Here is a 27,613-nt window from a genome sequence, read left to right as displayed (position 1 = left end):
AGATGCTTGGGTGGGAGGGTATAGCTCAAGAGGTAGAGCGTAAGCTTAGCATGCACAAGGTCCTGGGTTCAATCCCCAGTACCTCCTATATAAATAAATAAATAAACAAACAAACAAACCTAATTACCTCCCCCCATCCCTCCAAAAAAATAAAATAATAAAAAGAGAGATGCTTGACTTTTCTTCCTTCTGAGACAGGCTGGGACTTGGGACCTGGGACCCTTTGCTGCAGTGCTTGCACCTGGACAAACATCTCCTTGAGCAACAGAATACAAAGAAACCATAAGAGACTAAAAATAACTGTGCAGTCAGGGCAAATTATGAGTAACAAGATACAAAAAGATCAAAAAACCAACTGCCACTTCTGAGGTGTCAGGAGCAAAAGTAGGGAACCACGCATGATCCCTGCACACAGCACCACCAAGGGGGTGGGCAGACCACCTAAGCCACCCCTCCAGACCCACCCATTGATCCCTGCCATCTACCCTCACGCCCTGTAAAGGACCAGCTCACCCTCACTCAGGAGCGAGCACGGAACCTGTTACTTGTTTTCGCTCCCTCATGCTGTAGCACAAGTCCCAGTAAAGCCTTGCCTGGATTTCTCGTCTGGCCTCTTATCAATTTTTATTGACTAAAGAGATCAAGAACCCTGGTCAGTAACACTTCTGCCAAGGACAACATCCTGGAGGAACCAGGCTCTGAAGACGAAGTAGGGGCTCCAAGCTTGCCTGGGGGTAGGGCAGTAATAGAGATGAGATTTAAATTGAGTTTGAGAGCTAGCAGGCCATGTGAACCCCTTTCTTATATTCCCTCACCTCTACCTGTGGGTACACATGGCCCTGACTTTAAACTTCCAGAACCTGCATCTCTCACCTACAGGCTTTCTCTGCCACCCAAGCCCTTTCTGCCCACAAAACTGTGGGAGAATTAACACCCCCTAAAAGCAGCCTTCATCCACTGACAGAGGGGTATCCCTCATTTGAGGAGAGTAACTCCAAGTCACTTGCTCTGCACTGCATTAGTTATCTACAGCTGCTTCAGAATTTACTCCCAAAACATAGCAGCTTGAGACAACAAAAAATATGTATTACCTCACCATTTCTGCAGATCAGGAATTCAAAAGACACTTGATTGGGTGGTTCCAGCTCTAGGTTACCCATGAGCCTGCAGTCAATATGTCAAATGGGGCTGCAGTCAGTCAAAGGCTTGACTGGGGCTGAATGATCTGCTTCTAAGTTGGTTCATTCACGTGTCTGGCAAGTTGGTGCTGGCTGTTGGCAGAGAGCCTCAGTTCATCACCACATAACTTCCCCACAGGGCCTCTTAAGTGTCCTCACAATCTGCGGCTGGCTTCCCCCAGGGCTGTAACCCGAGAGAGAGAGAGACCAAAGTGGAAACAGCAAAGTCTTTTATGACCTAGTCTCAAAAGTCAGATGCTGCATTAGTTAGCTACAGCTTCATAACAAATTACCCCAAGGCTTAGCAGCTTACAAAATTGTATTAACTCAGTTTCTATGGGTCAGGAATCTGGGCACAGCTTAGCGGGTGCCTCTTGATGCCTCTGACTCAAGAGTCTCTGTCAAGGCTACAGTCAGGGTTCACTTGCGTGGCTGTTGGCAGACCTTAGGGTCTTACGGGCTGTTGGCTGGAGACACCAGTTCTTCACCACATGGGCCTCTCCATAGGGTAGCTCACCACACGGGGACTGGTTTGTCCCCAGAGCCAGGGAAGGAAAGAGCAAGAGGGCACAAGCAAGGCAAAAGCCAGAGTCTTTCTGTGACCTCATCTCCGAAGCGAGAAGCTTCACCTTTGTTAAATCCTCTGGGTTAGAACGAAGCCACTTCTTACTGGTTATAAGTGACCCTGCTCTAGGAAAGGCGATTATCCAGAGCAGGAACACCAGCGAGTGGGGCCATCTCAGAGGCCGCCTGCCATGGACAGCATCACTTCTTTCTGCCATGTTCTGCTGGACACACAGGCCACACACGTAGTTCATTGTGGGAGAGAGTTACACAAGGGCATGAATACCAGGAGGCCAGGATCAGCGGCGGCCAACATAAAGGCTGGTTCCCGTAAAAACCGCTGCCAGGGATCTCCAGTGAGGTTACGCATCTGTTGATAATGCATTCTCTAACATCTTCCTTCCTTTCCCTGGGTCACTTCCCCACTCCCCTACTGGTCTTTCCTGGCATCGTCTCCCAAATAAACCACTTGCACATGAATCCTTATCTTGGGGTCTACTTCTGGGAGAACCCAGATTAAGACAAAGAGTAAAACTTTAAACTGGACTTACATAAAAGGGGGGGGCTGACGCAAAATTTATTTCTGACTGTGCGACCCAGCAAACGTTTTGAAAGCCATTGTAGTAAGCACTACCAGATTTCAGAGTATGAGTGGTTTCACTTAACCCTGATGAGATCTAGAAACGCTGGGCCTTACAGAAGATTTAAAGAGGGTAGAGAGAAAGCGGAGAAATGTGAAAAGCCAGAAAGCACTTTGTGCATCCAGAAACGATGACATGCAGAACTGGGCTATTCCTTCTCGAGCTCACTCCCCGCTTGTCTTCTGGAGTTACGTTCTTATTTCCACCCGCTTGTCACCTCCCTTTGAGGGCGGCCATGTGTCAAGGTGCCCATATTCTGCCTGGGCTCCAGCCAAGCCTCATGCCCAGCAAACAGTTCATATGTGCAGGAGGGAGAGCTGCTCTGTAACCAAACTGTAAAGATGAAATGCAAAACACTTCAGAGCACTTGGGGGGAGAGGGGGAGGTTCCCAGGAGTAAGCTAAGTCACTTGAAACAACTGTACATTTTCATACATTTTTCAAAACTCACTTTGAGACCGACTGTAGACAGACAGGTATCAAATGACTCTTGACCTCTAAGTACCCCCAAAATGCCCAGGAGAAATCAAGGCCTTCCAATGCACTTAGTCTTGGGCCTATCAAGGGCTGGCGAGAGGAGCTTAAATCCAAATTAATTACCCAGACGCCTCTGGTTCAGAAGTTGGGCCACAGACAAACTCATCAGCATGCGCTGGCAGTACCATTCCCACGGTGAGAAGAAAAGGAAGCCGGATAATGAGGACGGTAGATGAAAGGGAGGCCATGGACGAGGATCTTAATTGTATCTTAATTGAGTCACACACTTTCTCCTTCAGGCAGATCCCAGCCCTCAAGTCAAAAAAGAGAGTGGCCTTTCTGCTGGGGTGCTTCCCGTGTCCCAGCCACGTCTGGTGTCCAAGGTTAACATACTGAGGCATTCGATTAGAAAGCAAGTGAATCCGTTAACTGTTGTTGCAATAACACGATACAACCAACCATCTCACGTCTTAGAACCACTCATTCTCACTTGTGTATCTGTGGGTCCATGGGTCCACGGGTCAGCTGGAGACTGACAGATCTAGGCTGATCTTAGCTGAGGGGTTCTGCATCCAGCTTTGGATATAACTCGTCTTGGCTCTCACCAAGGTTTGGCTTATAACTCCTCCATGTGTGTCCATTCCAGGGCCCAGACTAAGAGGGAAACAGATCCCTGGAAGGTCTTCTCTGAACACGAGAGAAAAATCAGAATTTCGGAGACCTTTCAAAGCCCAGGCTTAGAATTGGTATCCACTCATTTCTGCCCATAGAGCTGGCCCAAGGAAGTCACATGGCCGAGCCCAAAGTCAAGGGGTGGAAACTACACCCCACCTGCAACGAGGCCACATCAAGGGTACATCAAGGGTAAGGGTGCAGGGCAGGTAAAGGATGCAGTCAGGAATTCCATCTGCCAAAGCCTGGGTCTTGCCTCCAACCTCAAACTGAAGCCGTGCTATTTGACAGAGACTCTGGAGTTCCAACGCATTTGGTGTATTTCCGGTAATTGGGAAGTATAAGGGTGAGCACGGCACCCCACACACCTGGCCACCACAAACACCGGAGGACAGCGCTACCCACTTCCTTGGCACTGCAGGACTGCTCAGTGTAGACCACTGTGTTATCACTGTCGTCCCAAGAGGTGCGGTGTTTCCTCTGATGTTGGAATGTGAGGGTCATTGTGGGTTATGTGGTCATTCCCGGGGAATGAAGAAGGCCTTTCTTCAAAGACGGATAGGCTAGTCTCTAGTTATAAATGTTTTGTAATCACCTTGTTCCTTTTACATTGGCTCTGGCCTATGTGGTTGGTTCTTCTGGGAAGGAAAAAAATCTTCGTTTCTTTTCTGAAGATGGAGTCAAAAAAAGAAAAAGCAGCTTTTTTTTAATTGAAAAAAATGTTTACTTAAGGATAGTTGATTTACAATGTTGTGTTAGGTTCATGTGTACAGCAAAGTGATTCTGATATACACATACATATATATATACATATATATATATATATACACACACTCTTTTTCAGATTCTTTTCCACTGTAGGTTATTACAAGACATTGAATACAGTTCCCTGTGCTGTACAGTAGGTCCTTGTTGCTTATCTACTTTATATACAGTAAAAACAAGCTTTTTGACTTGGGTTGACAACCATAGAAAACTACCCCCAGACCACTCCAACCTGCAAAGCTTGGACTCAGTTGTTCGTTGTGACAAAAGTGCTCTCCCAAGCCCTGTGAGCCACCCCTGATGATCTGCAGGTTGACCTGCCACTAGGGTGCCCCCCCAACCAGGGAGCAATTCAGTGGGGACTGAATTCTAGTGTGTCCTCCACTTGCCAAGTCAAGAACCCAGACTAGGGGTGTATCATCCCAAAGGAAGGGGCATCTTGGATAATCAATCTGCCCCAAAGGGGCCTCTTTTGGTAATTCACAGAAAGACAACTCAGCACCAAAGGGAAGTTAATCTCCCTGGAAGTCAGATGTTTGGCTCTCCCAGACTGCCCAGAGGCTGCACAGTGCACGGGGCCTGGCACAGCGTGGTAACTTGGATCACTCTTTCCACCTCTTCAGTACTGCCACCATAGCATCCTGCATCTGCGTCCTCTGCCACGTGACTCTGCAGTGCCCCCCCCCCCCAAGAAGAGGAGGGATGTTCATCTCCATCCCACTCACAAGGGTCCTGGCTGTATGACTTGCTCTGCTCGGTGGAGGTTAGACCAGCAGAGCCTTTAAATGCCCCTGTTTCATCAAACGTGGCCCCTTGAGCCTCTGCCACCTGCCATGAGAAAGGCATGCTCCCAAGAGCCTCCAGTGCAGGAGGAAGAAGCCCCATGGTGACCCACAGTCTGAAGCAGAGCCATCTTCAATACTCTGCAGGCCAATAAGCAAAAATAATAAAAGTGTGCTATCTGCTATGTTGCATTATGGCAATAAAAACTGACTAATACACTTGGTGACTCATGGAGTGAGATAAACTCTCCTCTCAAAGCAAAAAGGCTGGGTGGCCCGGCAAAAACAAAGCATCCAGGGGTGGAAAGAAAACATAAAACTCAAATCCATATTCTGCTGGAGGACTGAGCAAGGAAGCAGACTAGAGCTGGAACAGAAACTAAGGACACCAGGCAAAAGTAAGTGAATTCAAAAGAGGAGTCGGAAGAGGTGCCTTGCTAGGTTTTTGAACTGAGCTTTCAGGACTTTCTGGGGCTTGCCTACTATGGGTGAGGAGAAGGTATTCAGAGTTCTGAGTGTGCCCAGATACTGCAATGTCAGTCTGGGTAGCCTCAAATTGAGTGCCACCCATGGGAGCAAAGGCCACTGTGCTGGGCACCTCAGAAGGACAGGAAGCCCAGAGCATCTTGCTTTCAGCACAAGAGCTGCAAGGCACTCCAAGAGCAGCCCTTCTGAGGAGGGCATGCATTTTGTCTGCAAGAGTCTTTCCACTGAGTCAGCTGGTTTTTAACGAGTGCTGTACACCAGGCAGGGCTGCCACCTGACTGCTTTGTTTTCAGCCTTGATCGCAGCTTTATCCAGCTGCAGTTGGTTTGACTTGTGCCAATACAGATGCATTTCTCACCACTGGCAGCAATGAACTACAGAACACTCAGGTTTTATTGGCTTGTGGGGAGAGATGCCGGGAAGGAGAAAGGAAGAGAATTCCCCTGCTACACTGCTCCCAGCCCCAAAACAAATACCACCATCAAATGCTTCGTTCCCAAAGGTCAGTTGGGAAAACAAGCCCACATGTAATGTGTGTCATACTTGGACGGAAAGAAGGGCAAGATGGCCACTCTCCAAGTGGCGTCCATTCCAGGTATGACTGTGCCAGACTCCAGGGCCAAGGGGACAATGACATGGAGGTTCACTCCATTTAAATCTGTTTACCACAGTCCCCAGAAGGACTAGCTTTGCTAAGAACTTTCTGAATAACAAGAAGAGCCTGTTAAGGAAAAGTGGCCCCACAGTACGTAAAGGAGCTTTAGTAAAATGTAAAACTGTTCAGTAAAATGTGACTGTTGTTATGTAAAACGGAGCTTTAATAACACGAGACATATTGAAAACCCATCACTGGGGCTTTCATGCGAATTCCCCAACAACCCTTCAAGGTAAGTTTCACCTTTCCTGATTTGACGCATGCAGGAATGAAGGTTCAAGACCCGACCCGATTAACCCACAGTCACCCAGCAACTAAGTGATCAGATCTGAATTCAAATCCAACGCTGACCCAACTCTACAATTTATTTTCTTTCCATTATACCAGACTGACATTAGTTAACCTCAATATTTTATATAAAGCAGATATAAAATCTCAGTCCACACACAACTTAGCAACAACAACAACAAAACAACCCAATCCAAAAATGGGCACAAGACCTAAACAAGCAATTCTCCAATGAAGACATAGAAATGGCCAATAGGCACACGAAAAAAGCCCCAATATTGCTAATTATCAGAGACATGCAAATCAAAACTACAATGAGGTATCCCCTCATACCAGTCAGAATGGCCATCATTCAAAAATCCACAAATGATAAACGGTGCAGAGGCTGTGGAGAAAAGGGAGCCCTCCTACACTGCTGGTGGGAATGTAGCTTGGTACAGCCATCATGGAAAACAGCATGGAGAGTCCTCAAAAAACTAAACGTAGACTTACCATATGATCCAGCAATCCCACCCCTGGGCATATATCCAGAGGGAACTCTAATTAAAAAATATACATGCACGCCAATGTTCACAGCAGCACTATATACAATAGCTAAGACATGGAAACAACCTAAATGTCCACAGATGACTGGATAAAGAAGCTGTGGTATATTTATACAATGGAATACTACTCGGCCATAAAAAAGAATAAAATAATGCCATTTGCAGCAACATGGCTGGACCTGGAGATTGTCATTCTAAGTGAATTAAGCCAGAAAGGGAAATAAAAATACTATATACCATGGACATGTGGAATCTAAAAGGAAGGAAGGAAGGAGAGACAGAGAGACAGAAAGAAAGGAAAGAAAGGAAGGAAGGAAGAAAAAGAAAGAAAGAAAGAAAGAGAAAGAAAGAAAGAAAGAAAGAAAGAAAGAAAGAAAGAAAGAAAGAAAGAAGACACTAATAAACTTATCTACAAAACAGAAATAGACTCGCAGACATATTAAACAGTTTTATTGTTACAGGGGGAAAGGGGATGGGAAGGGATAAATCTGGAAGTTTGAGATTTTCAAAGCTTAATCACTATATATAAAAACAAATAAAACAGGTTTCTTCTGAATAGCACAGGAAACTACATTCAATACCTTGTAATAACCTTTAATGAAAAAGAATATGAAAATGAATATACGTATATATACGCAAGACTGGGACATTATGCTGTATACCAGAGATTAACACATTATAACTGAGTTTACTTCAATAAAAAAATAAAATGAAACCTCAGCCTACAAACACAGGTGTCTAATGAATATAACTTTCTTTCGGTTTCTATTACCCAACCCAATTTCTCTTTCAAGCTCACTCCACCAGGCTGACCGTAACTTGAACTCAGGGAGTTCGCTTGCCCCTGCCCTCCCTGGGCTGCACAGCAGGCCCTCTGGATGCTCCACACCACTCAGGGGACGTGAAGCTGCCTCACTGTCCTGGGTTGAACGGCAACTCCTCAAAAGATATGTCTGCGTGGAGGCTCTGAGTGTGATCTTATTCGGGAAAAGGGTGTTTGCAGATACAATCAAGTGAAGGAGTTCAACGTGAGAATATCCAGGGTTATGTGGGTGAGCTCTGAGTCCACTGGCTGGTCGCCTTACAAGAGCGACGCCGAGACCCAGATCAGAGGAGGAAGCCACGTGGCGACAGAGGAGGGGGCTGTGTGAAGATGGAGGCAGACACGGGATGATGCTGCCACAAGTCAAGGAACTCCTGGAGCCACCAGAAGCTGGAAGAGGCAAGGAAGGGTCTCCCCTAGAGCCTTCAAAGGGAGTGTATCCTGTCCGTACCTTATCTTATGTTGAAGTATTAAGACAGTCCAGTCTGATCTAATAGTGAAGCCTGAAAAATAATTTATCCCCTTCCCCAACTTGGAGCCTGACTTGGGGCCAGAAACCTATATATAAACCTCCATGGGGGAGAGGAAAAAAAGATAAGGAGCTGGGAAGGGTCTCAGTTGATTGTGTCAACAAGATGTGACCCCACAGCCTTGCAAGCAGGAGGTTTCAGTGGGAGGAGGACAGGACAGGACTCAGGCTAGAACCACCTCGCAGGATGCTCAGGCTGGGCTGGGAACCGTTTTCTCATGCAACGCTCCAGAGGTGGTGTGTACAAGCTGTGAACTAATCTTCAATCAGGCCTGACTTATCCCTGCCAGGTGTCCCCAGTAATGGAGTCACTGAAGAGAAGTCATGTATGACTTTCCGAGCTGTGACAACCCACCAAGATCTGCCAGTCTCCCACCACTGGCTTTACAGATGGAAAACAGGGACCCAGAAGTTCAGCGTGCTCAAGTTCACGCACTAAGTTCATTCCCAAACTTCCTGCCCTCCCTCCCCCACCCTGTGTTTCTGTAGTTTAACTTCGTCGCACTGCTTTGGAGCATGTGACAGATTCCCAGCAGATTCAGCTCCAAACGCTCCACACGGCGCAGGTGCTCAGTAGGTGTGCACTGAATTAAGGGGTTGAGGCTTCGCTGCGGCATGGAACACCTGCAAGCTCTGTCCCCACCCCACTGTGCTCAGCGGAGCCCCTGAGTGGGCTCAGGCAGAGAATGCTCTGAGGACCAGCAAACCCAGGGCTGGAAGGCTTGGGCTCCAGTTGGGGTCATGCCAGTAGGGGACAGGCAGCTTCCTGGGACCCACATCCTTCCTGGGCTGCTCAGCAAGAACCACTATCCCCTGCATCCTATCACCTCCTCAGCTGTGGGAGGCCGTAACCTCTGATCTCCCTATGTCTCTCTCAGCCCTCCCCCACTGCTGCCCACGGGGCTGTGTGTCTTAGTTGTGGTTCCCTCGAAACAAATCCCTGACACGAGGATTAGGGTGCAGGCAGTTTATTTTGGAGAAGACCCCAGAAAGTAGGGGTGAGAGGACAGAGAGAGGGTGAGATAGGGAACGGAGAACACCTAGTAAAGGATGTGTTAGTGAGCAGCCCTGGGGCTTAATCACGATGGGAACCCTCTTAGATATCGAGGATGTGCTTCCGAATCGTCCCACTGGAGCACTGAAAAGGATGGGGCATCTATCCACCCACTCCCATCTGCACTGGTCAGGGGCAGCCGGAGGGCACAGCTCTCTCCAGACAAGGTGAGGTTCCCTGGAGAAGCAGCTATATTCTGCAGTCCACGCCAGGCTACCTGTGAGGTGGATGTTCAGCCTTACAGAAATTACACCTCCACACCACAGCCATCAAAAAGGCACAATAATAAAGACACCTCTTCCATTTCTGAAGCCTCTCCTCTTTCCAGAGCCCTTTCACACATGCCATTCTGTGCAGTTTTCAAAGCAACCCAAATCCAATCTCAACTTTACAAGTGCAGAAACTGAGGCTTAAGGGGTCAACCTGTCAGGAAATGGCACAGTTACAGTAGAAAGATCAGTTGTTCTCCGCCAACGCTTATGGTAACATCCAGTCCCATTTCCATCTGTTCCTCCCCTGGAGAAAAGACATGCCCATCAGGAGCCAAGGGTGTCCTTCCCCAGTACCATTTGGCTGATATTGGAACAACGACAAGGCTTCCCAGAGACGGCTTATTTGGATAAGAGGAAAGGCAAAACAGAAGATGCCTGAAAGCAGTGGACTAACAGCTACAGGGAACTACACGTGGCCTGAATCGCTCTGCACTAGGCGCTTGCAGAAGCTTTGCCACCCTAAGCAAGTCCCCTCTGCTCTCCAGACACACCCCCTCCCCTAAGGCCTGGTGGGAGGGAGGTGGCCTAGCAGTACAGTCCCTTGGGACCAGTGGGAACAGAGGTTTCAGCCAGTTTATGTGCCTGAGAGAGAAGGTGGCAGGGGAAGGAGCCGGCTGGGCTGGAAGGCAAATGAGCTGACAAATGCACCAGGACTAGGCTGGGAGCTTCAAGGTGGGCTCCAAACTTCAAAACGGGTTGGAGGAAAAGGAACTCAAGAGCTTATCCTTAAAGCAGAGAACCAGAGCCAGGGGGTGAGGTCTCTGCCAGTTTCATTCACCTTGGCCTGGGTTCTCTCAATCATTTAAAGGGGCCCAGGCTTAACTGGGAGTTCGAGATTTGTAGATACTGACAGGTATATATAAAATAGATAAACAAGCATAAACTGCACGGCATAGGGAAATATTTTCAAGATCTTGTAGTAGCTCACAGTGATAAAGAATATGAGGAAGAACGTATGTATGACCATGCATGACAAAAATTGTGCTGCACACCAGAAACTGACACAACATTGTAAACTGACTATAACTCAATTTAATAAAAAAAAAAAAAAGAAAGAAAGAAAACAATAAAGAGGCCCCAGCTTAGAATGACATGGGGCTTCATCTGCTCCTTTGTATCAGACCAGTTGCTTATAGACTGTGCCTACGGAGCCTAAAAGAGCCTGAGCCTGACGGGGGTGACAGGACCCCAAGAGAGGGCCTGGGTCCCCAGCAAACTCCACCGGAGGATCACTCCACTTTCATTCAGCAAAGCTTTTGAGTACCATTCTTTTTAAAGAAGAAGTTATGGGGGAAAAGGGTACAGCTCTGTGGCAGAGCGCATGCTTAGCATGTACGAGGTCCTGGGTTCAATCCCCAGTACCTCCATTAAAAATAAAATAAAATACAGAAAACGTTCTGACGCTACAAGTGCTTGAAACCAATGAACTGAGCAAACTTTAAGCATCATTCTGACTCTAAAATTCAGGCTGTTTTGGGTCAAACAACAAGATATTTCTGCTACTGCAAGGTTAAAGGGTTTCCCTTCTCTCCTGATAGAAAATATTTCCCTGGGAGTCATTTTATTCCTATTTTTATTGGCATCTTGGTGCCATTTGAGTTGGTCTGACTTTGACTTTGGGCATTTTTAGAGAATAACTTGCGTGACGTTAGGGAACAGGAGCACTGATTTTACCAAATGTGGTGACCTCAGGCGAGTTCTAAAGCATGCAAACTGCCTGCCTTCCAGGATGTTACTGTTGTACAGTAACAATAATCTCCTGCATTCGGACCTCAGAAGCCCCTTTTCCAAAACCAGAAATCTTATTTAATCTTTGAAACTCTCCTGGGAGGTAGGTGCTATTAACCCCATTTTCCAAATGGGAAAAGTAAAGCTCCAAAAGGTTGAACGACTCACTTCATCCAAGGTCACCAACCAGAGGAGTTGAGAATCTGTCTTTCTGATACCCCAATCCATGCCAATTGCTCTTTTTGAGTATAGAGATGAACCTGGACACTTTGGCCTCCAGGTGTGCAGCAGCCACTGTTGGGACGCCAGCCATCCTCCCCTGCCCTTACCGTTTCAGTGCATACCTGCCTGCTTCCAGCTGCTGGCACCTGCCTCTCTTTGCCTGAGATCTGCTCTCTCTGGCCACTGGAACCCATCTGCCCAGGGAGGCAGACCAGAGTGAGGGGAAATTTAACACCCCCACCTCCCACCAACAACCAGTCAGCCACCAGTGGCTAATCGGGGTTGGTGTGTAAATACCACTCTCCTACAGGTGTTCCCTGTGACCACTTCCCAGATAAACTACCCACACTGAGATCCTGGTCTCCAAGTCAGCCTAAGGGGAACCCAGACCAAGACAGGCTAGCCTATGCTCAAAAGCAAGGGATAAAAGAAATCAACTGTCTCCCTTTTCCCAGGGGCTGCAGTTTTATGAGACCCTATTCCTAAAGCTTAAGCAGGGAAGGACGCCTGATCAGCATCAGACATCAGCTTTATCCAAAACCCACAAACTACATCCCATACAAAATGTACTGTACTGCCATTTTAAGAAATAAGGAACAAACTACAGAAATGATCCTAATGCCAAATGCATCAACATGGGCGGACCTAGAGATTATCATGTTAAGTGAAGTAAATCAGATATCACTTAAATGTGGAATCTAAAAAAAAAATGATACAAATGAACTTACTTACAAAACAGAAAGAGACAGACATAGAAAACAAACTAATGGTTACCAAGGGTGAAAGGGTGGAGGAGGGATAAATCAGAAGTTTGGGATTGGCAGATATGGGCTACTATGTATAAAATAGATTAACAACAAGGTCCTAATGTATAGCATAGGGAACTACAGTCAGTATCTTATAGTAACCTATACTGAAAAAGAATATGCTAAGAATATATACGTACATAACTGAATCACTTTGCTGTACACCAGAAACTAATACAACATTGTAAATCAACTATAACTCCATTAAAAAAAAAAAAGGAAGACCTCAACATGTTGACATGAAACCATAGCCAAGATATAGTGCATGGGGAAGAAAGCAAGTGACAGAACAATGTATTCAGGATGTCACCATTTGTGTATTTTAAAGGGATTTATATAAATATATATGCAAAGAACACCTCTGGAAAGATATATTAAAAACTGAAAAATGTAGGAGTCCCTGAGGAGGGAGCCTGGGGATTAAGGACTATTTCTACTTTTCACTGAACCAGCTTCACCATATCCCTGTATGACTTTAAAAAGGGGAGAAAGGAAAGGGAAACACGCTATTAAATTAAACAAAGAGGTCCATGAAAAATAATCTACGTGAATCCTATTTACCTGAGGAACTTGTTGAAAATGGCAGCTCCAGTGGGTCTGCAAGGGGACTCTAGGCTCTGCATTTCTAGTCAGTGATTCTCACGTCAGCGGACAGAGCTCTGAGAAAACCTACCACCAAGTGACAGCCCATCGTTGAGCTGCAGGGCGGGCTGCTGAAGGCTCTGGAGGAACTGGCAGATTGGAGACGGGCAGTGCTGAGGGCGTCTGGGTATCAGTGCTGGGGCTGTCCCTGGGAAGGCAGCATCTCTGCTCACCATGACACAACAATGAACAGTAAAGTAAGGTACAAGCCATTTCCTCTCCCCACTAACCTCTCAGATCCATGGTGACCATCTCACTGGAGAACATATTTGGCAGCAGCTTACTTTGCTTTCTCCTTTCCCTTTGTAGAGGATGCTCCCCTAACCTGAATGGTGAGCAAAATTAGAAGCAGCATGATTTTAAAAGAAAAGGAAAGCTGAAACTTACAAGCAGCACAAAATCTAAACTTAAACCCAATAGACCTTTGTGGCAATCTACAAAAAAAACCCAAGCAGGTCGCTTCTCGGCCTTTTGGCTAAGATCAAGTGTAGTATCTGCTCTTATCAGTTTAATATCTGATACATCCTCTATCCGAGGACAATATATTAATTGGATTTTTTGGAGCAGGGAGTTGGAATAGGAGCTTGCTCCGTCCACTCCACTTAACGACCTCGCATTGCAGTACTTTCAGGAACGGTGAAAAAAAAAAAAAAAAACAGAGACAGACAAAAAAAGCAACGGCAAACAATCTCCAAAGGGACTTAAAATTAACCGACATCTAGTCATAAAGTGGAGGAGTCTCCAGGCATCTAAACTTGCGGCAATAGTGGACTTCTAATGAATCTTGGGGACTCAGAGAATTGCAACGCCCACTGGGAAATAAAGAAGTCCCCATTAAATGGTGGTCATGTTGCAAAAGGCATTATTTGGTCCTTGAGATAGGTTTCCAGGCAAGAGAAACAGGTATAGGAGAAAAGCAGAGGAACCACTGTTTGTAGGCCAACCTGGAATTTTAATTCAGAGACTCCAGTTGCCCGGGCCAACACAGTTCTGAGGCGCTCTTAAGTACACAAACTGTAGCAGGTGCCGGCTACGGTACACATCGTAGGCAAAGGCCCCAGGAACTCTGTCCCCTAGAAGAGCAGGGAAGGAGGACGGGGTAACCAAATAAAATACGCATGCTGGGAGTCCTGAACCAGCTTGGACCCAGAGCTGGGGGCCCCACTGGACCCTAGGCCCACAGCAAAAACGAGAGAAAAGCCAACTTTGCCTCAACCTCATGGGGATAATGAGCCAGCTTCATTGTAAGATTAGCTGCCGGGGTGAACACTCTCTTAATAATGCACATATCGCTATGACAACCACCCACTTCGGTACCTAAAGATAACTTCATGGCACGGCCACACTTCCTCGTTTGAAAAGAAATGCTGTTTCCAGGAAGGCCCACCACTCCGCTGCCCACGACGGCCTCCGGCGTTGTGCCGTGTGCGCGGGGCCGGCCCGCGTGCACGTCTGTGCGTGTGCGCACATCCGTGCGTGCGTGCACGTGAGTGTGCGCCCGGGTTGGTAGGCGAGGAGCCCGGGCCCTCATGGCCGTCCTGGTGGTGGGAATGCCGTCCGGGGCTCAAGGTTGCTCAAATTTCTCTCGGGCCCAGGCACCAGAGCGTGTCGACATAATTATTCAGGAAGACAGACTTGGCCAGGATTAATACTGTGATTAATTATGGTGGGAGCCTCGACAAGCGAGGGCATGCCAGGGAGGGTCGGGGAGGGACCTGACAGCCCCTGGCTCGACAGCTCGCGGGCAGGACGGCCGAGGAGGGTGTTGAGTGGGAGCCGCATGGGCCTGACTGTAATGAGAAATGAGAAAAGTGCTGAAAAATTGATGGCGCCTGCAGATTGCGCAGGCTGGTGCACAGCGGGGGCCCTGCAGCCGGCTCGCGGGGCGCCGTATGCTAATGCGGGCGCCCGGGCCCGCGGACGGGGAGGAAGAAAAGCCCTCACAAAGGAGAGAAATGCAAATGACAGGCGCGGAGATCAGTGCCGAGAATCCCGGATTAACTGAGTGGAGCTGGTGCTCGCCTGAGTTTAACCCTTTCTGGATTGTGTCGGGTCTACAGGGGGGTTGCTGCCCTGAGCTCTGGTCTGGATCTGGGTCCCAGCCGAAGTGCGGGTGCAGGCAAACAGACGTGGGAAGAACCAAGGAACTAAAGGAAAAGAGGCTGGTGACTTCTTTGGAAAAGGTCCTGGGGGCGGGGGGGTGGGGCGGGCAGTGACATCTAGGATAGGAAATGCGGTGGCCCGGCCATGCACTTTCTGGTACTGTTGGCCCCACAGACAGCCAGAAAGGCTTCTACAGAGTGGGCAGTAAAAAAGGAGGCCAGGAAGGGGAAGCACGGGGATGGGAGATAGGTGTTGGAATGTCCAGCACCTTGATCTGGGCGGTGGATGTGCGGATGGTTCCAGTAACACTTAAGTGATATTGTAAATACAGATGTGTGCACTTTCCTGTGTCTCAGTGATACTCCAATCAAAAATGCAACGAGGAAGGAAAGAAAATGAGGCCAGAGCAGAAGAGCAGAGACCCGGTTTAAAGCTTTGCAAACATAACCTTCTCTGGAAGAGAACAATGGAGGAAATACTATATTAACAGTGGGGCTCCCAAAACACAAGTCAGGGTCCTGGTGCTGCTGGGGTCCTCCTGCTCTGGGACACAGCCTCTCTCAAAACATCACCATGATATGTACTTACGGAGAGGAAAACATTTACTAAAACCCATGTAAGCTTGTCCCCAACCCTCCTTCTTGGGGAAGCTTGTTAGGATGAGAAGTCGGCAAGAACTCAGCAAGGAGTTGCAGGTATATGATGCCAGGTCCTTAGACCAGCCAGGAGGAAGAGAGGGGTGCAGAAATCCAGACAGTAGCATTCCACGTAAATTATAGGCAGACCTGGGAAGATGCTGGTGATACAGGGTTACACGGGCCCAGGGGAATACATAAATTTGTATGTTCCAAAAGAGAACAGAATCAGAGATTATATTTATGTAATAAAATTTAAGTTATTCACATTTCTATAATACTCATTTTTTTAGGGCTGAATGACTATAGATCCAGCTATTAATAGTAGTTCTCTCCATGAGATAAGAGGACTTGGCCTTTCTCTATCGTGTTTGACTTTTTTTTTTAAATAATCAAGTACTAGGGAAAAAATGCGTAAGTTTAGTTTCATTTTGGAAGAAAAAAAATGGCAGAGCAAATGGGAATCATGAGAGGCATGAGCTCCACCTTTCTGGTGACCTCTTCCCCAAGATAGGCTTCTGGGTGAGGAGTCATCTCCAAAGTTCTTCCCATTTTATGAACAGCACTGCTCGTAAGTCCAGAGCTTTCTCATCTGCTTCGATAGGAACCATTCCCCTTGTCCCCCCACCACCATCTTACACGCCAAGCATAGAACTAGAGGAGATTTGAGGGACTGCCTTTGTTGGGGGGGGGGCGGGGGGGTGTGGAGGTGATGCTTATTGACTGCCTAATCGGTACCCAAGCTGTGACACGGGACTTCTGCCAAGTCCCGCCCTGTCATTTTCCTGATAAGGGAACCCTCTGTGAGCAGTTGTGTCTTGCCCACAGAAACTCTCCTGGGAGCATGTGGAAATGACTGTCCACCCCTGGATTATGGTCACACCATCTGTGTCCCATCTCCACAGCTCCCGGGTCCAGCACAGGGTCCAGACAGCAGCAGAAACCCCACATCTGTGTTGAGAAAGAAATGAACTCTACGGCCAAGGAGAGGTAGGTGAATGTGTTCACATAGGCACACACACCAGGAAAGGAGGCCACTTCAGGTGCTAGCTGTATTTTTTCCCCTAGGACAAACGAAATAAGGCAGATTGTCTATGCTAGAGTTCCTCTGAACCAGAAAGTACCATCTTTGCTCAAAGAGACAAGAGGATTACGAAACACTTTACATGTCCTTCTTTTCTCTTTTTACTGCAAAGCTCCGATGAACTGCAAACCCAGGGGTATTCACTGCAACACAACAGATTAACCAAATAGGACTGGAGAGTCATTAGGGATCTTTTTCCCTTTATACAAGCCCCTACTCGAGGACAGGGAGGAAGCCACCTTTGCTAAGGCGGACACAGCTTCACTGGGCACAGCAATTATTCTGAAAACATCTGGAGCATGAAATTTTAAAATGCCAGAGTTACAGTGGGTCGAGCTGGTGCCGACGGTATTCTTTGATACCACTGGAGAGGCCGGGAAGCTTTCCCAGGACATCAGATCTGTCCTCCTTCTCTACCTGTGCTGAAGCAATGGCTTGGGATTTGAATCCATTTGGTACAGGACCCTCCCTGTCCTTCTCAAACAAGACAAAATCCAGAAATTACAGTGAATTGCTTACGCATCAGCCCCATGGAAGGGCAGCCTGGTGTTTTTTTGCTTTCGGTTCCACAGATACAGTCACCTGACATTTAAAAACAAAAACAACAACAACAAAACCTGACCTGTGACGCTTTCACCAGCTCCTTACCCTGCAAATTGTTAAAAGACAAATTAAGCAATTCTCTGCTTTTTAGGAGTAGCATTTTACATCTAGTCGATGATTTCTTTTTTAAATCTTCTTTACAGAAGAAGCTAAAAGATATAGAAGGAGTGAAAAAATTGAAAAATCTACCAGCCTGCAGTCCCGAATGGAGTGATTAGGACAATGATTATCAATGAGAGTTAAAGCCATTAGGAATTAGAATAGAATCGAGTCATTTTTAGTCATGTGGAAGTGAGAAAAATTACCCCCCATCTGTTCTTTCTTAAGAATTCACTAGGATGTGAGGCCCCCCCCAAATAAGGGAACAGACACGGCCCCCACGAAACAGTAGAGTCAGCAGAGGGTGAGGGGAAGTCTTGGAGAGACGGGCAATCAGCTCAAACAGGGACAGAGGCTGGAAGGCTGGAGTCTGGGGGAGAGATTTGAGAGGTCTTAAACCTTATAGAATTTGGACTAAAGGAAGACAGTTTAAAAACAAAAGGAAAGATCTTTTTTAACTCCAGGAAAAGTAAAAGCAGCCTGTTCAAGGAAGGCACTGCCATTACAGCACACTAGTTGGCTCTGCAGTGAATAGTGTTTCCACAGTCACGATAATGCAATCACTGTTTAATGATTTTCCACTTTTAAAATCTACCTAGTCAAGCAAGATGACTTCAGGACCAAAGAATACAACGGAAACATCCTCCCACCTTGCCAATGCAGACATGAATGTACAGATAATGGAGTGGAAAGGGGTAGGAAGTCTGTAGGGATGTTAACACCTCCATCTTAACAAATGAGGAGGCAGAAGACACTTATTATTGACCTAACAAGAAACAGTGTACACCAATCTCCAAAAGTGACAAATGTAACCCGTAGGAAAAATAAAGAGTGGTATTATTATATTGGGCCACTGGGGAGAGATGGAGAGGTGGTGGGAGGGAAGTAAGTCTCCATCTGTCATAGCAGGAGGTCAATAATTAATTTCCAAAATTGATCAGTCTCGACTTTAAAATATGGAGGTAACTTTCAGAAGAAATAGCTAAACATGTTAATAAGGGCTGTCTCTGAAGAGTGGGGCTCAGGGTGGGAAGGATAAAGTAGGAAACAGTGTCTAAACCTTTATAAACCTTCTTGTACAATTTGATTTTTTTTAACCAAGAACCTGTATTACCTCAATTAAAAGACCTATATTAAAAAATACAGTTAAAAGAAATGTACAAAACCATTAATTTGGGAATTACTGTCACCCCGTAGATCAGTATTATCTCGATTTAAAAAAACATACTGACATAGAGTTAACAATTGTCTTGTTAACAACGCATCAGAGATTAATATGGGAATTACTGACACCCATAATTATTGGGTCTCCCCTCTCTTGAGCAGGTATGTCTCTTAAATTATTCATGTTTTCTTTTATGTCTCTGGGAAAAATTTTTTGTCATCTGTTTATATGCTGTTTCTGTATATTTCTCATTGAATTTATCCCTAAGATCTTTATATTTGTATTTCTATTTTGAATGAGTTTTTTTAAGTAAAAATTGTAAGTGTTGCTGACATAGAAAAATCACTGATTCCGCTGTTTTAAAATATGGCCCTTGTACTGTAATCTTATATTATTGTCAGTGGTTTGTCAGTTGAATCTCGTCGTGGTGGGGGTTGGTGGTAATAATATCATCTGTGAGGAATGATTAGCTCAGCTTTAATTCTGCTTAGTCCCTTGCTCTGTTTACTCTGTGTTTTAAGTTGTTCAATAACAACAGCAATGGTGAGCATCCTAATTCCTCCCTGATGTTAATGGGAGCCCATCTCATGTTCCACACAAGCAGGTTTTGAGCTGGCTGCTGTCGGAAACTAACAGCGCATGGTGGTCAAGAGGATGGACTTTCGGATCAGACTGCCTGGTTCTGGGTCAGATCTGGATCCACTGTTTACTTGGTGGTGTGACCTTGGCCAGTTACTTAGCCTCTCTACACCTGTGTTCTTGTCCGTCAGTTGGGTAACAGTGCCTGCTTCGTTGGGTCGCTGTGCTTTTTAAACGAGATCCTATGTGAAAAGCACCTATAAAATGCATGGGCGGGTCTAGACCACATTACTTTCAAGCATCTGGCTAATATATAACATTCATTCCATATCATCTTGTTGGATTTGACCTTTTGTTAGTCCTTCGAGGCTGTTTTGGACCCAACTCTGTCGTTCATTTTCATGGTTTCTGTTAGTTCAGCAGTTTGACCCTTGCTGATTCCCTGGGGATAGGGTGGAGCTTTGTGGCACTGTATCCATTTTGCATGAGGAATCCTAAGTGCCACCCTAGTTTCCTGGGGCTCTTCTCTCCTCTGTCCTCTCTCCTCTGCATCTGATTGAGAGAGGAGCCTGGACTTTAAAATCAGACAGCACTGCGGGGAGATCCCAGCTCTGGGACTTACTGAATGGTCTTAGGCAAGGTCTTAGCATCTCTTGGCTTCCAACTCCTCGTCTCTAAATAGAATGAGAATGTCTCCCTCCCTGGGCCATTTGGAACATTAAAGGTGAGCAGAAGCTCACACCTACCCTGGCAGTTGTACCCACCACACCCTCTTCATTTCTTTCTACTTCTCCACCCAGGACCCCTTTGTCCAAAATCAGAAGTAGCAAGCAGCCTGGTAGGTGGAAGGAAACCAAGTTCCTTCTGATTCAGCCCAGCTCCACTTCAGGTAGATGCAGTTTGGTCTTTCCAGTCTCTGCTCAGGTGGGGGTCAGAGGTGCTGGCTCCCAGTCCCAGTACGGCAGCTGAGCCATCTCAGGAGATGCCATCACCTCTGGAAAAGCTGTGAGAGTCATCTCCTTTCTCACTGTCAGCAGCTCTGAAATCCTCAGCTGAGGGGCTTGGTGTGTGACACAGAGATACCGCTTCCTCCCCCACAGAGATCAATTCTTCCTCGGCCAGAGCCTGTTCAAAGCCCTTAGACCTCCCAGAAAGGCGCTCACAGCTCTATGCAAAATATATTTATTAATAGTTGGACAAGACAAAGGAATGCATTACCACGTGGCCACATCGGCAAGCAGCAAAGACATTCAAATCACTCTGAGTCTCCGCAAGCAAATGCCACAAAACACAGACAGCCCTCCTGCTGCCCGTCTTGGTTGACAGAATACCAATTATCAGAATCTATGGACTTGTCCACTTGGCACACGTGTGAGCCTCTGCTTTGTCCTGTTTGCCAAGCCATCTTCACCAAGGACACAGAAATTCAGAGCCACACTGATGCTCTAGCCTCCAATCCAGATTTTCATGAAAGCCATCGTTGGGAGGTTTTCCTGAGTGGCATTTGAATCCATTAGACTCCTGTTAAGTGGACAGCATCCGTTAGTTGGTTCTTCCCCATCTCTCTGACCTCAGCCACTCACACAAGCCAGAGACCTGGTGACACCCTCACCCTCTATGTCACCTCTCTACTAAGCCCTATTGATTTGATTTTCTAAATCTAACCCAAACATATCCATTTCTTTTCCCCTGCCTCTTCCTGAATTACTGCACAGCCTGCTGCTTGGTCTAAGGGCTCCAGTCTCTCCCTCTTCCGTTCATTTTCCACAAAGCAGCTGAAGCAATTGTTGGTCTCCGTGCCACCGCAAAGGGCTTGCTGTTTGAACAAATTCCAAATTCTTAGGTGGCACCCATGGGATCTGCCCTCAACCATCTCTCCTGCCATCTCAGTGCCCCCAGGGCCACGCTCTAGCCAGGCCGGACGGAGTCCAGTTCTGTGCTACTCCCCGTCTTCTCCCTGACTGTCCACACTGCCTCTAACCACCTCCCCCTTTCCCCATCAGACTCAGCTCAAGTGTCATGTCCTGGGGATACCTCTCTTGGTCCCACTCACGCTGAGTTTGCTGCCCTCCTCTGGGGTCTCAGAGAGCCCTGGACCAGCATATACAGTAACATTTATTGTATTTCCTTGGTTACTTCTCAGCATCCGTAGACTATGAGCTCCTTGAGGGCCAAGAAGAGAGCTTACTCAACACTGACTTCCAGCACAGGGTTCTACGGTAGGGGATACTCAATTAACATTTATTGAAAATATTAATTCATTCCTCAAAGCAAGGCACCACCAAAGCCTTCCGCCACTACCGCACGTTTGAAGAATACATGACTCTACAAAGCACATCCACTGCCTTTACTCATCTGAGCCGAGGAGGGGAAGATGAGGTGGGATGGTACTGTTTTCCATTTCATAGGTAAGAGCAATCAAACTCCTTGATTCAAAAATTGAAGCTCATGGGCATTCAGTGCCCTGCCAAAGATCATTGATAAACAGATAGTGTGGAAGTAATGATGGTGATGATGGTACCAATGGCGACTACCATTTTTATTCAGTACCTACTACACGCCAGGCTCTGGCTGGATCCCTTACAGGTGTAATTTTGTTTATTCTTCTGAACCCTAGTGCAGTGTTCTTATGACAAACTCTTATGACAAGAGTTTGTTTCAGCCATTCAGAAACATTTCTGGAATGAAGAACATCATAAGGATATTTTTCTGACTATAACTCACCCACTGCTATAGTGCCAAGAGTCCACCCATGGTTCCATTTCAAGTTAAAACCATAAGGATGATGGTATAGCTCAGCGGTAGAGTGCATGCTTAGCATGTGTGAGGTCCTGGGTTCAATCCCCAGTACCTCCATTGAAATAAATAAATAAATCTAATTACCACCCCCCAAAATATTTTTTTTAATTTTTAAATAAAATTAAAGACTTTTTTAAAAAAAGATAGAATTTCCACGTTAAGACAGAATAGCAGCTCCCAGATCATTTCCCCCGGCTGTGGCACAGCACACCAGGTCCCACACTGGCTCATCCGAGGGGAGCTTATCTGAGGATGATGCCCATACAGAGGAAGATCTAGCCAGAGTTATCACAGAGACCCAGTGCCAGAGCCACCGTGGTCATCCGCACCTCCCTCTCTGATACCCACTTCCTCTGGACTGTTGTCCACCAGTATGAGGGGATGTATTTCCTGATCACTTAAGCCAGATAGAGACATGTACTCGGGTATCTGCTGCAGGAAACATTCTCACAGATACAGTCCTTTACCAATCAAGGGATTGGGAAAGTCCCTTATGGGAAAGTCACAGGGTCCCAAACATAAAGAGAATCATAATGAAACCCTGGCATCTTGCTTAAAGACGTGGACTCAAGCTGTATTCAGATCCGAGCTCTGATATTCACCAGCTCTGCTGCTGGGCAGGTTGCTTAACCTTTTGAAATTTCAACCATTTCATCTGTGAAATAGGCATGATAAGTCTTACCTCATTGCATGGTTGTGAAGATTCAGTGAGGTAACGCCCAAAAAGAACTTCGCCCGGGGCCTGGTGCCCAGTAACAGTAGTTGCCATATTTACAGTACAATGTTGGTGGTAGTGATGATGGCCAGTAGGAATAATTATTCCACACACAGAAAGTGCCCCATAAGACCTTCAGAGTCATCCCACGCATGCCTCTGCCCTGGAGGTGCTGATGGAATTTCGAGCATCTGTAACTCAGAGTTTGAGCTCATTGCACCTAACAGTTGAAACTTCAGCTCTTTGCAAATAGATATTAATCTCCGGTGAAATATTGGAGAGCTTTAATTAAGGTGATCGGGCTGATTAATGATTCCCTCTGGGCGAACGCTGAGGCACCCAGAAGTGGAGCACAGGCTTTCCGAGACACAGGAAGAGCAATCCATCCACCAGTTTACAGAGGATTCCAGCTCTTCCCAGGCTGTTGACTCTCGAGGCGGTACCCCCATCCACGGTTCCCAAGGCCACTTTTACAAACATGAACACACCTGCCTACCGAAGGGAAAGACTGGGTCACCAAGCCTTGGTGATTTTTTTATTCTGACTCTTAATTCTTCCTTTGCAGGAACTGAATGAATGGATCAAGACGAAAAGTGGTTGCAGGGCTTGGGGGTAAGAAACTCCACGTTCTCGCTCCATTCCACTGTGAACTTGAATGAGATAAAGCCCCAGGACTCAGGGGTTCAACTCCCCTTAAACCCTATGGACCCTCCCTAGATATTGTATTGTCCTTGGCAGCCCTCTCGCCAACTTCCAGACAGGAAAAGGAGCCAAATGTGTATTTATTCAGGGCCCACACCTCAGGCCAGGCTTTGTACTGGGTATCGGGACTCCAAGACTGGGGGATGGCTCTGGAGTCAGGATCTGAATCGAAGAGTTGTTTTAAGGATTAAATGAATTCATTCATGTGCTTAGGTCACTGTTCCTCACACAGTAATGTGTAGACAGGTTATCTGGGAGTCTTGTTACAATGTGGCTTCTGATTCAGTGGGTCTGGGGCAGGGCCTGAGACACTGCCTCTCCTACAGACTCCTGGATTATGCCACAGGGGTGCTGGTCCAAGGGCCAACCACACTTGGAGCTTAGAAGGCCGCGTTACTTAGCAAGTGTTGTATGTGCTCACTATAACGGAATGTGTTCAATAATTGTTTGGTGAACAGAACTGAGCTGAAATGGTTACAGTCTGATGATCGTATACTATTTTCACATCTCTCATCTTATTTAACCCCCAAAATTCAGCAAGGTAGAGATTCATGTCCCCGTTTACAGGTAAGGAATTTGAGGGGATTCTTGACTCTGAAAATACGTGTCTTTCATCTACCCTAGAAAGTTTTCATCAGTTAGTTCTTTGACCATTACCTCCCCCCATTCTCTCAATCAAATTAGAACTCAAATTAGAACGTGGATAACTTTACACTCTACACAGCTTCTCTCTGTACCAGAGTCTCTGATTAATTCATGTTTTTTTTCCTAAGTCATTAATTCTTGCCTCAACTATCCCGAATCAGCTATTGAACACTTAATGCTGAGTTTTAAACTTTCATTATTACTTTCCACTGGTTTTTCATTTCCATTGTTATGCTTTTCATTTCCAATAGTACAGGTTGGTCCTTTTTCTGTCCTTTCTGGTCATTTTCACTCTCTTCCTCCTTGTTCATGTTTTGGATGCCTTCTTTCATTTCTTTAAAAACAGTAGGAATATTTATTTTATATTCTGTATCTGATAGTCCTGATCTCTGAGGCTTTACTGCATCTGCTTCTCATGTATATTGTTATGATATTGTGATTTATAAGAAATATATTTGGCCTTTATCCCTTCCTGGCAGAGTTCCTACAACCCTTGGAATCTCCTAAGTGATAAGAACTAGCTTGTAGGTGTCTTTTGTTGTTCATTAACAAGTCCCTTTCAGCCACACTTGAGTTCATGTTAATGAAATGACTTTTTTATATATGTATTTCAGGTTACACTCCATTTACAGTTATTACAAAATACTGGCTCTATTCCCCATGTTGTACAATACATCCTCGTAGCCTGTCTTACACCCAATAGTCTGTACCTCCAACTCCCTCACCCCTGTATTGCCACTCCCCCCACTGCTGGTGACCACTAGTTAGTTCTCTAGAACTGTGAGTCTGCTTTTTTCATTATATTCACTAGTTTGTTGTATTTTTTAGATTCCACATATAAGTGATAGCATACAGTATTTGTCTTTCTCTGTTTGACTTATTTCACTTAGCATAGTGCCCTCCAAGTCCATCCATGTGGCTGCAAATGGCAAAATTTTATTCTTTTTTATGGCTAATATTCCATTGCATAAATATACCACATCTTCTTTATCCAGTCATCTGTTGATGGACACTTAGGTTGCTTCTGTATCTTGGCAACTGTAAATAATGCTGCTATGAGCATTGGAGTGCATATATCTTTTCAAATTAGTGTTTTTGTTTTTGTTTTTTTTCAGATATATACCCAGGAATGGGATTGCTGGGTCATATGGCAGTTCTATTTTTAGTTTTTTGAGAACCCTCCATACTGTTCTCCACAGTGGCTGTACCAGTTTACATTCCCACCAACAGGGTACCAAGGTTCCATTTTCTCTGCATTCTAGCCAACATTTGTTGTGTTTTTTTGATGACAGCCATTCTGACAGGTGTGGGGTGACATCTCATTGTGGTTTTAATTTGCATTTCCCTGATGATTAGCAATGTCCTTCTGCATTCCCTCTTCAGAAAAAATGTCTATTCAGTTCTTCTGCCCATTTTTAAATCGGGTTGTTTGGTTTTGGATGTTGAATTGTGTGAGCTGTTTATGTATGAGGGATATTAATCCCTTATCAGTCATATAATTTGCAAATGTTTTCTCCCATTCAGTAGGTTGCATTTTCACTTGTTGATGGTAAAATGACTTAGAAAGCCCCTAAAAATGGGGGGTGGTTGCCACAGGGGCCAATTATATGACCAAAACTTTGGAACTTTCAGATATACTCCTTCGCTCTCCCCTCCCCACCTCCAACCTGGGGAGGGGGGTTGAATTAATCACCAGTGGCCAGTGGTTTAATCCATCTTGCCTACCTGGCCCTATGTGTGCCTGCCATCTGTCTATTTCTGAGTTGTATCGTTTGATAGTAAACCAGTAATCTAGTAAGTAAACATGTCTTCCTGAGTTTTGTGAGCCACTTTAATGAATTACTGAAACCAAGGAGGTGATTGTGGGAACCTCCAATTTACAGTCAATCTGTCAGAAGCACAGGTGACAATTTGGACTTGTGATTGGCATCTGAAGTGGTGCCAGTCTTGTGGGACTGAGCCCTTAACCTGTGGGATCTGAGGCTCCCTCCAAGTAGATAGGGTTAGAGTGGAGTTAAATTGTAGAACAGCCATTTGGTGTCGAAGAATTGCTAGTATGAGGGAAAACCTCACACATTTGGTGGCCAGAAGTGAGGTACTGAGAGCACCAACAGTACAGAGAAACAGAGAAAGAGTTTTTCCTGACTTTCCCAAGTTGCCTTGTTTCCTTGTAAGTTTTATAATTTGTGTGTGTGTGTGTGTGTGTGTGTGTGTGAGCCCATGATCATTGGAATTCCATCAGGGAGAATTCTTTGAGTCTAGAGATGGTCTCCATTTGCTCCTCCAGGTTTTGGAGGGTTTGACCATCCAGGGCCCATGTTAATTTAAAATTCTCGGCTTGTTTACTTCACATCTTGCAAGTAAAGGCATTTAGGCACCAACCCCACCCAAGGGCCAGCCTGGGTGCACAGATTCACAGAGGATACTTTCCCCTCACCTTACTCAGAATCAAGACGAGGCTGAGACAGAGACATTTCCTTGCATTTTTCCTTTGCAAGGAGGGTTTTTCCTGGTTCACAAAAAGTGTGGCCCTTTGTGAATCATAGCTTCGTATGGAGTGAAGGCCCCCCTCCCACTCTCCCCAGGACTGACGGCTTGTCTCCCTCTGTGTCTGTGGCTGCAGGGGCCTCCACACAGCCAGCAGTGTCAGCGCTCACATCCTTGCCCTCATTCCCGTTCCCACCCTGTCCCTGGCCTCGGACGACTTCCTGCGTTTTCTTACAAGGTCATCCACACATCTAAAACTGTGTTCCTTATGTAAACATTTGTATCTGGCACTTTTTAGTTGTTTCATAATAGGAGGGTTTTAGCATTTCTGATCTTCCATTTTGCCAGGACCAGAAATCTCATCTTTTTCTGAACTTCTCACAGTGCCTAGTAAAGATAATAAAGCATCCCAAACACCACAGCGCAAGCAAACAACCAAGACTGTTTGCCTTTTTAAAGGGAGTAAGAGGTTGATATTACGCACTGTAAGGCCTCTTGGGGATAATACGGCGCTGGAGGGCTTCGCCAGTAAACACATGGAGAAAAACAGCATCGTCAGGAAGAGATTCCATGAACTACGTTCCTGGGAGAATTTCTTTGGAACAATGACAGGAACTTGCATCCAACTATCAGGGAGAGGTTTCTCTATACTCCATTTGAGACGAATAAAATCACTCCATGATAATAATTGTTACAACAGCTTTGGGTTCCATAAAGGACATCGTTTACGGAGTATTTGTAGGATACTTACTTTGTGCTCTTTTTGACAGATGTTCCAAAAGGGGTCCTGAGTTTAGGAACTGTAGGTGGGAGCACAGGGCACCTCCTCTGGGGTCAGAAGCCCTGCACCAACAACAGTGTGATGAAGC

At 46.1% G+C, this 27,613-nt stretch overlaps 2 long non-coding RNA genes and 1 other non-coding gene across 13 annotated transcripts in view; 2 read left to right on the top strand and 1 right to left on the bottom strand.

Annotated features, from left to right (window-relative positions):
- The window catches only part of LOC116283906 (uncharacterized), a 194,003-nt gene extending 179,448 nt beyond the window's left edge, over positions 1–14,555 (bottom strand). For 10 of the 11 annotated variants that reach the window (XR_012060569.1, XR_012060568.1, XR_012060572.1 and 7 more), the window contains exons 1-2: positions 14,446–14,555; positions 13,359–13,453 (exon numbers count right to left, since the gene is read on the bottom strand). This is a non-coding gene — a long non-coding RNA (uncharacterized lncRNA). Of the gene's footprint in view, positions 1–1,091; positions 1,363–13,358; positions 13,454–14,445 lie in introns of all 11 variants that reach the window. The other variant, XR_012060577.1, reaches the window with a different exon arrangement.
- On the top strand, positions 13,584–13,775 carry LOC116284038 (U2 spliceosomal RNA). Its single transcript, XR_004193827.2, has one exon. It is a non-coding gene; the product is annotated as a U2 spliceosomal RNA (small nuclear RNA).
- On the top strand, positions 14,183–23,824 carry LOC140686726 (uncharacterized). The gene is made up of 3 exons (XR_012060579.1): positions 14,183–14,372; positions 16,695–16,856; positions 23,476–23,824. It is a non-coding gene; the product is annotated as an uncharacterized lncRNA (long non-coding RNA).
- The last annotated feature ends 3,789 nt before the right edge of the window (positions 23,825–27,613 follow it).

Source organism: Vicugna pacos, chromosome 17 (genome assembly GCF_048564905.1).
Source record: "Vicugna pacos chromosome 17, VicPac4, whole genome shotgun sequence".
Classification (NCBI taxonomy): Eukaryota; Metazoa; Chordata; class Mammalia; order Artiodactyla; family Camelidae; genus Vicugna; species Vicugna pacos.
This window is presented reverse-complemented; position numbering and strand designations above follow the sequence as displayed.